Source organism: Petaurus breviceps, unplaced genomic scaffold, assembly GCF_028583685.1.
Source record: "Petaurus breviceps papuanus isolate PSGF00001 unplaced genomic scaffold, PetGlider_PUasm1.0 400, whole genome shotgun sequence".
NCBI lineage: Eukaryota > Metazoa > Chordata > Mammalia > Diprotodontia > Petauridae > Petaurus > Petaurus breviceps.
Window position 1 is genome coordinate 6,956,879 of NW_027186316.1, and position 10,335 is coordinate 6,967,213.

At 38.8% G+C, this 10,335-nt stretch overlaps 1 long non-coding RNA gene across 2 annotated transcripts; it reads right to left on the reverse strand.

The window, feature by feature from the left end:
* Nucleotides 1–2,462: 2,462 nt before the first annotated feature.
* Nucleotides 2,463–9,797, reverse strand: LOC138171015 (uncharacterized). 2 transcript variants are annotated; one of them, XR_011170789.1, is made up of 3 exons: nt 9,575–9,797; nt 3,915–3,978; nt 2,463–3,312 (listed from the first exon to the last, which is right to left on the reverse strand). It is a non-coding gene; the product is annotated as an uncharacterized lncRNA (long non-coding RNA). The 2 variants fall into 2 exon arrangements; XR_011170790.1 differs by lacking the exon at nt 9,575–9,797 and adding an exon at nt 8,673–9,566.
* Nucleotides 9,798–10,335: the final 538 nt, after the last annotated feature.

The window sequence follows — 10,335 nt, forward strand, 5'->3', positions numbered from 1 at the left end:
TTTAGTTTCAACAAAACTCAGATTGAAAACTGATTTGTCACTCAATTTTTACAGTATAAGAGGACTTTACAATTTAGATTTTACAATTTAGAGATACCATAATAGAACAATGACATAATGACATTAATTGCATTTCCGATTCATCACATACCAAAATTATTGATAGAAAATTAGGCTTACCAAGTGCAGAGGCTTTTCTCCTCTCCCCACAGTTGCAGAGCTTGGTTGTGGTCCCCGGGATTTGAAAGGAAAGAGGGTCATCTGCATGCCCCAGGGGCCCTCAATATAGCTGCTATGCCTCCCCCCAATGTTTTTAGCTGTTCCAACTTTTACTCCAATAAATTTTGTGTCCACTCCTTAGAAACTTCTTTGAAAGTGATAGCTTTGACTTACCTAGCAAGGGGAGAGGGAGTGGCGCCTACTCCCTTATCCCAGTTCTAGAGAACCCAAAAACCTCACCTTATGTATCAAATCTTGGAAAATATTCCAATTTGCCTAAATGCCAAATAGTAAAATGAATTCCGACTTTTCTTTAGCATCAAATTAGGAGTGACACTTTTCAAAGATGACCAGAATGCATTCAGTTGCCTTTTAGTTGCATTCTGTTACACAAAACTTTTCTCTTTTAAGTGAGGCAGGGAATAGTTAAATGTTAATCTACCTGCCTCTTTGTTCTGAGGGAAAAGATTCCTTCCCCCTCCCATCACCCTCTCCTCACTCCACTTGGCCAGAGTGGAATGAAGAGGAGATTTTCAAACTTTTAAAGATCTTAAAACTTCTGTTCACACTTTTCAATAGCAACTAACTTATACCTATCTTAACTTCCTACCCATGTTCCTTTCTTTGCTACATGCTTAAACTTTCTTGCTTTTACTACTGTCTACTCTTCCTGTTGGACTTTGATTAAAGCCCCTTTAAAATCATATACATACTTTATTTCTTTCTAATTCCAACTTAACATTTCTCCTATACTCTTTCACTTGCATTTACCATCATATAACCTAAACAAGACAATATTTTGCTCTCTTTCTCTCCCTTTCCAGCCTGCACTCAGCAGCAGGGGAAAGAAGGAGGGAAAGAGATACAGCATTTCAAAGGAATGTCCTGCAGTTGCAGCCAATGGTACAGAACTTTTCTAAATTAAATTTGGTCACAGACTCCCCATATCCAGAGGCCCGTTTCTGGAAGTCTGTGAAGTTGTCCAAAAGGCATTTCAAAGGAGTACACGGGCCTGCTGTGGATGACCCTTGGCCCATAATGTACCTGATGACTGGATAGGACAAACAAAGACACAGAAGGGACAGAACACAGCAGAAACACAAGATACGACACGTAACAGTTCTGTGCACAGTACCAATCACTCAAAACATGTACCACTCATTCTAAACAAGCAACTAAGTGGGACTCGAACCCACAATTTAATTGCTCAGACCAGAGTAATTAAGTGGGACTCGAACCCACAATTTAATCACCCAACAGGTAATTAAGTGGGACTCGAACCCACAATTTAATCACCTAAACCAGAAAGAGTAATTAGGTGGGACTTAAGGTGTTATCTATCTGCTTCTTAAAAGTGATCGGGCCTCCGGCAAGGTTGAAGGGAGGAGGACGGCTTCCTTCCGCCCATTCGGCAGCCCAGGCGGCTGCCTCCCATGTAGGGACTTCCCCCTTTTTTTTTTTTTTCTGGGCGACGCCCTGTAGGCGTCGAAGTCAGGCACTTCCTCTTTTCTAATTTTTGCTGCGCCACTGTCTCCTCTCTTGCGGGTTCTTGTTCCCAGCGAACAGCACGGAGCCAGCTCCTTCGCTGTCGCCATCTTCCCCGCTTTCTAACCCCCTCTCCGCTTCTCTCAACTCCTCCCACGGATATTGAGGAGGTCGGCTAGTCGATTCCTCCTCCGACTCCTCACTAGAGGAGCCTGCTAAGGATGTCCCAACCTGAGTACTCTCCGGGCAGGACAGGGGCAAGGGTTTTGGGTTGAGTACCGAGTCCACCATTCTATAAACGGTGAAATCGGTTGGGGTTAATGACCCCGGGTTTGTTCCCTCATATGAAGCCATTTGTTGTCCCACCACGGCCCATCGGCCTGGCTGCACCCCCTCATGTTGTATCCAGGGGCAGATGGTCCATATTTTTTCTACAAACTGGCAGCACGTTCTTATCGGTATCTTTACGCCGCCCTTCGAGCACACTTTGTAAAGCTGCGCGGCAATAACTCCTTTCTCCTCGGGCAAAATTGCGGGGACACTTCCTGCCCCTCCCATCTTCTCAAAGGTACTCTTTACCAATGAGGCTGTCTGGAGAGCTAAGTTACAGCCCAGACGGTCTTCTCGGACCCTACCCAGGCCCCACGTTGGGCGCCAGTTGTGGGGGGCTATTGATATCCCGTCCTCTCACTTACCCATAGTAAGTCTTCGGTCGTCACCGGCCTCCTAGGAGGAATTACCAGACAGAGCACCCGAGGTTTGCAGGAGTTGTTTATTCAGGCTCAGCTACATCGCGACTGCCCTGAACTTCCGCATCAGGGCAACTTATAGGTACACATAGCCAATCATCTTCTACAGCTCTATTCATTACCTTTTAAGGTCATACATCAAGCAAGCAGGCACTAGCCCATATACCATTACTTCCTGGCCCCCAACAACTTTCTGCTAGTCTCCAAAAACCAGTCCCATTAAAGAGAGGTTACTCAAATGCCACTCATACCTCAAGGGTACTAGGCCCCAGGGCCATTGCTCAAGCAGTGGTCCCCCACAAACCCAACAATTTGTTACATTAAAGGTCTGGGCTACAATTTCCATCAATTGTTCAAATTTATTTCTTCCTGCCATTGGGAAGATTGATACAATAGGAATAATAACACATAACAAAAAGTAAACTAAGAAAATCTCCATCGTGTTACACTATTATTACAAATAAAATGATTATATGGGGGTTCAAAATAAACACAAACAAAAAAAACAAATACAAAAACTATTGAAAACAACAAAGGAATAAGCACACTAGTAGCAATCAAAATTCTCACAGGAAGGGACAAAGGCTCAGAGTCCAGTTGGCCACATTGTAGAGGGTTGGGGCTGGAAGTGTAGCTTCAACTCTTCCAATGTTGACTGGTTCAACTGTCCATTCAGTAGGGGCTCCACAGGTCCTTTCACTCATGTGTGCTGACTCTGCCCTCACTCCTGGGTCTGGACAGCGATGTCAAAGGTCAGAAAGACCTGGAAGAGGCGAGTTCTCAAGCTGTCCTCCGGGCTGCTTCCCCAGATCCTTTTTCTTTTGCCTTCCTTGAAATCAAGTTGTTATCACTCTTGATCCTTGATCAATTTTACAAAATTAAAATTATATTCTTAATCAATTGTCATAATCACACCTATTCCTTTTGTATCCTGCATCAATTCATTATTAATTCTGCCACCAGGAGTAAGATTCTCATTAAGAAATATACATTGGGCTAGTCATTAAAACCACATTTACTCAATAACTCACAAACTATCCTACTGTTAACATTAGCTAATTAGAACAAAGCTGATGCTAAATAACAAATTAATATTCCCACAAACTAGAGGGCCCTTACTTATACAGAGATACCTCTACTAAATCCTAAGCCTAATCATTTTCCTCTTATAATAACTTTTGATATTCCAGAATAAAATGTTTAATAGATTTATTATTATATTTTCAAAACTTTTGATTATTGAAGCTTGTCACCAAGAATAGGGACAGAACTGTAATAAGGGAACTATATTTTTGCCCAACTTTAGAATGTCAGTTCCAGGCAAGATGTATACCAAGCTGCAATCTTCATTGAGCCAAGCTTGAGATCTGCCAGGTGCTTGTCGGTAAATTGAGTCAGGAGAATCCTACCTCAGCTCATGCAGAACAGGTGTTCCCCCCGACCTTCCTTTGTACTTCATACCTGTATTTTACAGAGTCTGGCACCATAGCTCAGTGGCTCGGGTAGCTTTTCTTAATATTTATACCTGGAGTTAGACTCAAAGAAACAATCAATTAATAGTCCCATCAAACCATAAGTAACAATATCCAATAATTAACTTAAAATATGCTTCCAATCTCACATTGGTTAAGAAACATCTTTAATTCTTATTCAAATCCTAAATCAGTATTATGACAGATTTGTTCTAACAGATTTATATCTACTTCCCAAATTTCTCTATCTTCTTATGTCTATGCTTAATTTAAGCTCACACTAAAATTTCTTTTCTCTCTGATTTAATCCCAACAGTTAATTCAATCAATTGTATTAATTCCCAATTATTCTTCAATCACTTTAAAATGCCCAATAACTCCATTCCACACAAATACACCTTACTTCTATCATTTTGAAATTCCAGCCTTAATTTATGGGATACTGTTCCATCATTACATTTTTATCTCTATTTGACTTATTGGCTAATATCTATTTTCTTAAAATGCTTCCTCACACTTAGGGTGTCCCAAGCAACTATCTAGAGACAGAAGGGTCTGGAGGACTCTCCTCTTTTCTTTTCAAATCTTTTTATCTATCTTCCCCTTTTCTATTAACATCAATATTATATTTTATATCGGACTCTGCAATATTGGGGGAGGGTGTCTTCTTATACCTCACCTTTTAGAACAAAGCTTATCCTTGATACTTTTGTATCATGGTCTAATCTCACAAACTGATGAATTATATATCTAATTATTCTCATAACATTCAGAAAGAATTTTTTTTACCTGATTCAAAATCATTTTTTTGGTCTTTATTAATTTGTTAGTTTACTTTGAGTTTACAAGATTCAGTTCTCCGGTTCTTTGAGTTTCAAATTTTCTCCCCCTCCCTTCCCTCCCCGCACCCCCCCCCCTCCATGGCGGCATACAATTAAGTATAGGATCTGCAAATAGTTTCACATTAGACATTAGTCAGGTTATAAAGAAGGATTGTATCGGATGAAATGAACAATGGGAAAGAGGAAACAAAACCAAACGAGAAAAAGAGAGCAGGTAATTTGCTTCAATCTGCATTCAAACTCTGTTCTTTCTAGTTCTTTCTCTGAATGTAGACATCTCTCTCCATCATGAGTCTTTTGGAGTTGACTTATAGCCCTACATTTCTGAGAAGAGCCGGTCTTTCAAAGTTGGTCATCATGCACACGTTGTATCTAATCGTGTACAAATTTCTCCTGCTTCTGCTCTTCTCACTCAGCATCAGTTCGTATAAGTCTCTCCAGGTAAATATGAAATCCATCTGTTCTTCGTTTCTTATGGCACAATAGTATTCCATTACATTGGTATACCATAACTTGTTTAGCCATTCCCCAATTGATGGGCATTCCCTTAATTTCCAATTCTTTGCCACCACAAAAAGAGCTGCTATAAATATTTTTGTATATATGGGTCTTCCTCCTGCTTCTATGATCTCTTTGGGATACAACCCTAGAAGTGGTATTGCTGGGTCAAAGGATATGGAATTACTTATAGCCCTTTGGACATAGTTCCAGATTGCTCTCCAGAATGGTTGGATCAGTTCACAACTCCACCAGCAATGTATTCGTGTTCCAATTTTTCCACATCCTCTCCAGCATTTATCATTTTCCTGTTTTGTCATTTTAGCCAATCTGACCAGTGAGATGTGGTACCTCAGAGTTGTCTTGATTTGCATTTCTCTAATCAATAGTGATTTCGAACATTTTTTCATATGCTTATAGATATCTTTAATTTCTTCCTCTGAGAACTGCCTGTTCATATCTTTGACCATTTATCAATTGGGGAATGACTTGTATTCTTATAGATTTCACTCAGTTCTCTGCATATTTTAGAAATGAGGCCTTTATCAGAGACATTGGTTGTAAAAATTCTTTCCCAATTTCCTACTTCCCTCTTAATCTTGGTTACATTGGCTTTGTTTATACAGAAGCTTTTCAATTTAATGTACTCAAAGTTATCCATTTTGCATTTTATAATGCTCTCTAATTCTTGTTTGGTCATGAAGTCTTCCCCTCTCCATAAATCTGACAGGTAAACTATTCCTTGCTTTCCCAGATTGCTTACAGTATCATCCTTTATACCTAGATTATGCACCCATTTAGACTTAATTTTGGTATACAGTGTTAGATAATGATCTGTGCCCAATTTCTGCTATACTATACTCCAGCTTTCCCAGTAGTTTTTGTCAAATAGTGAGTTCTTATCTCCAAAACTGGGGTCTTTGGGTTTATCAAAGAGTAGACTACTATAGTCATTGACTGCTGAGTCTCGTGTACCCAATCTATTTCATTGATCCACTACTCTATTCCTCAGCCAGTACCAAGTAGTTTTGATAACTGCTGCTTTATAATACAGAATAAAATCTGGTATAGCTAGGCCACCTTCCCTAGCATTTCTTTTCATTAATTCCCTTGATATGCTGGACCTTTTGTTCTTCCAAATGAATTTTGTTACTATTTTTTCTAGTTCTATAAAGTAATTTTTTTGGTAAATTGATTGGTATGGCACTAAATATGTAATTTAATTTAGGTAAATTTGCCATTTTTATTATATTAGCTCGACCCAGCTATGAACAATTGATGTTTTTCCAGTTAGATCTGACTTTATTTGTATGAAAAGTGTAGTTGTGTTCATATAGGTCCTGGGTTTGTTTTGGCAGGTAGATTCCCAAATATTTTATAATGTCTACAGTAACTTTAAATGGTATTCCTTTCAGAAAGAATATTCTTAAGACAACAATATTTCAAACATTTCTCTTTATATTCTTTTTGTCATCAGTAGAGACCTGATTGGACAAAGCATTCATATGCAGTATGATCCCAAAACCTTTTTACCTTAACATCAATTTAATCTTATTAAATTATATTATACCTTGAAAGATTTTGCCAGGACTCACACATCTAAGGGGATTCCCCTTTTAACATCTTCCCTTTCACAGATTTCAAACTTATTCTTGTATAGAAGTCAATTATTAAAAATAATTTTAAAATCTTTTTTATACACAGTCTTGCTACTTCTCAGTGTGTCAAGCTCGCTGTTTAGGAGTTTCATGACTGAAATGGGCTTCCTTCCCAGGGTTGATGACCTTGCCCACTCAAACCCCTTTTTCATACACATAAAAAATTTCATATTTTTACAAAACTTACAAGAGGATTCACAGAATCTTTCTTCACATAATTACCAATAATTACTTTTCACAAACATTTGATTTATACAATAGCTTTCAGATAACTGAATTAACAATTTTATATTTCACAAATAATAACAAAACAATCTCAATTAAAAGCCCTCTTTTTAAAAACAAACTTGAAAATGTATAATTTATCAGATTACAATACACACGATCAAAATGCCCTATTCATTATTTTTCCTATTTCTTTTGTAATGTAATTCCTAATTTAACAGCATACAATTATTTAACAAATTTCAAAAAAAAATCCCAGGAATATTATAAACACATATCTAATACCTAAAATTTAAACTTTGAAACCAAGATAAATAATTACCAATTTGGTAACCTTCATTTAGTTATTTCCAAATTGCTTTACACACCAAAAAAAAAAGTCTCATCCCATAACTACTGGCATAAACTTCACACTCAAAAGAAAATTTTACATTAAATTATCAAACATTACAATTAACTTTTGCCTTCCCAGTTCCCACCCAAACACACTTTTTATTTAATACATGCCATTTGAGTGAGCACTGCAGAAGCCAAAGCCAAAACACCTTTATAATTATATCAATTCTAAACAAATCCCTAAGATGTGGATTCCACCACAATCCTTACAAAAAATTCTGGGGGGGGGGTTTCATATAAAAATCAATTCCTAAATGCCAAGTAACAATATAGACCCCTTTTACATTTCTAAATCCCAATACCCCTGGCTCTTAAAAAGGAAATATTATCTACAAATCTATATATTTTCTTAATATTTCAATTCCCCATTTACATTCATATCTTTCTAAGGAAATTTACAAGAAATTTGCTTTTCCCTTATTATAATTAGATCATTTAAAAATATACTGGGCCAAAATTCTAACTGCTTTCTTTGATTCTAACAATAATAACAACTTACAATAATCTATATTTTCTACCATAATCGGTGTCCATCTCAAATTCGATAACCATAACCACCCAATTTCAGCCTCTCCATTAACAAAACAAAACAAAACTTCCTTAAACCCTCTTAACATGCTTTAACCATCTGATACAACACAAGGGCGCCCCAGGGTGAGGAGGATTCTCCCCAGCTCACCCCCTATCTATTCCGAAACAGAAACTTTCCTAACTTTCACATTTTCACTCAAACCTTTATTTCTCTTTCCCAATCTTTCAAACCCATTGCTCAGACTACCTACATGCTTTTACATTCCAAATTAATTATACCGCAAATTTCGGGCTACTCTATGCACCTTAAAAACTAGAGGGGGTTAAATGCTTAACAATTTTTTTTGCCAGGAGAGCCCCATTTCTTCCTGTACTCTGCTCCTCCTTTTCTGAGAGGCTTTCAAAAAGTTTCAAACTGCAAGACCTAGGTACCACCCCGGCCCTTATGCTCATTTATATTCCCAGTACTTTGAAATGGGGCTGCTCCCTTTTGAGTGTCTCTTTCTCTTTAAATTTTTTAATTTTGCTCCCACCTTTCCTGTTAGTAACTAACCCTCAATATGTCTCAGATTCTTTTGATTTAGAGGTTTTCCTTACCTCTCTTCTTTCCTCAATGTCTTTTTTGGTAAAATTCACTCACTCTGAAGGATCCTCAGTCTCGGACTCCTTCACTTTCTCTTCCTTAATAAACTGTCTAATCTGATCCCTTGGTTACATTCCATTATTCAAGAATTTTGCTTTGGGTGAGGCAAAAAAAAAAAAAAAAAGGTTAAATGCCGGTCAGCCTCAATCTGTCCTTGATCTGAGGGGGAAAGATTCCCCTCCTCTTCCTTATCTTTTTCTTTCTCAGCACCACAAGTCTGGCCAGAAACCAGAGTGCAAAAAAAGAAAAAGATTTTCTATACTATTAATCTAAACAGCAAATATTTCTGACTTTCGCTTTCTCCCACCCCCATCCCCCCACGGGATAGGAGAGAAAGAGGAAGGTCCATTTCAACCACAAACTGTCAAAAATACGCACACACGGAGACACACTCTTCAGGCACAGACACACACCCTGTACAGAACAATACAAGACAAACATTTAAGCCAACCCCACTTAATCTAGACATTTGCCATGAGTGGCATTCCACCCCACACATAGCAGCAATATCCTACCATTTTTCCCTTATCTTAATTTCTACACCTAGGTGAGTTCTACCAGTTTTGGAACTTGTTCCCTAATGGACTTTCTACCGGCACAATTAGTTTCCACTCCACCATGCCAGACTTAGATTGGGCTTTTCCCATCTTTAATTTGGAATGGAAGTCTTTACCGAGCTTCCCAGATCCGTAGCCTAACATATAGTGAGAGGGTGGGCATTCCTTGCTCTCTCCCCCTCCTCTGGAAGGAGTCACCTGCCTTCCTTCAGTCACCTGCGGAACCTTGCTTAAGGCGTCCCTCCCTCTGGCTATCAGCCCATTCTACCACCACCCCAGGACCCTTGTTTTTGGCTCACCTCCAGGAGAAGTGCGCTTCTGTTTCCCCACACCTGCCGGCCAGAGTTTTTTTTTTCTTTCGCACAATTGGAGCCTTATCCTCGTTCCTGTCTCTCTGAGTTTTCTCTGCTGTCCTGGCTCTATCACCCTCCACGACAGGAGTCTCTGTCCTCAAGTCAAGGACTACCGGGAAATCCCCAGACAGGTACCTGTTCCTGATTTGCAGTGAGAGAGTCCAGCCACTGGATGGCGCTAGATCCTGGCTGGGCCCCCAAATTTGTGTGGGACAAGATGACTCTTGTCCAAAATAAAATGAGCAGAGATATCTCCAAGTAGAGACAGGAAGGATTCATTTAATTATTTCTTCTTGCAAGAAGGGTGGTCTTGCTACTAGAGGCAGTCTAGTAGGAGAAGCAAAATACAAAATACAAAAACTGGGTTATATGCCCAAAAGACCACCCCTTCTTCCCCCCACTTTGTGCTGTCCTGTTCTCATTAATTAGGAACTGAGGTGCACAATCTTAACCACAGAAATGTGCTGGTGTTTGCAGATGAAATGTCAGTAATATGAAAAAGCAGAAGATACATGTCTAGAGGACATGAAAACATCAGTATCAACTTAAGTATGAAAGCAGAAGATAGATGTTCTAACAATATCAATATAGATATGAAAGCAAAGAATATTTTATGAATCATGTGGATTTTAGGACATGGTGACCTGCCCGGGCTTCTGCAACAGGATTTCCAATGTTATATTTGTACAGGTCAGATGGTGGTCAGT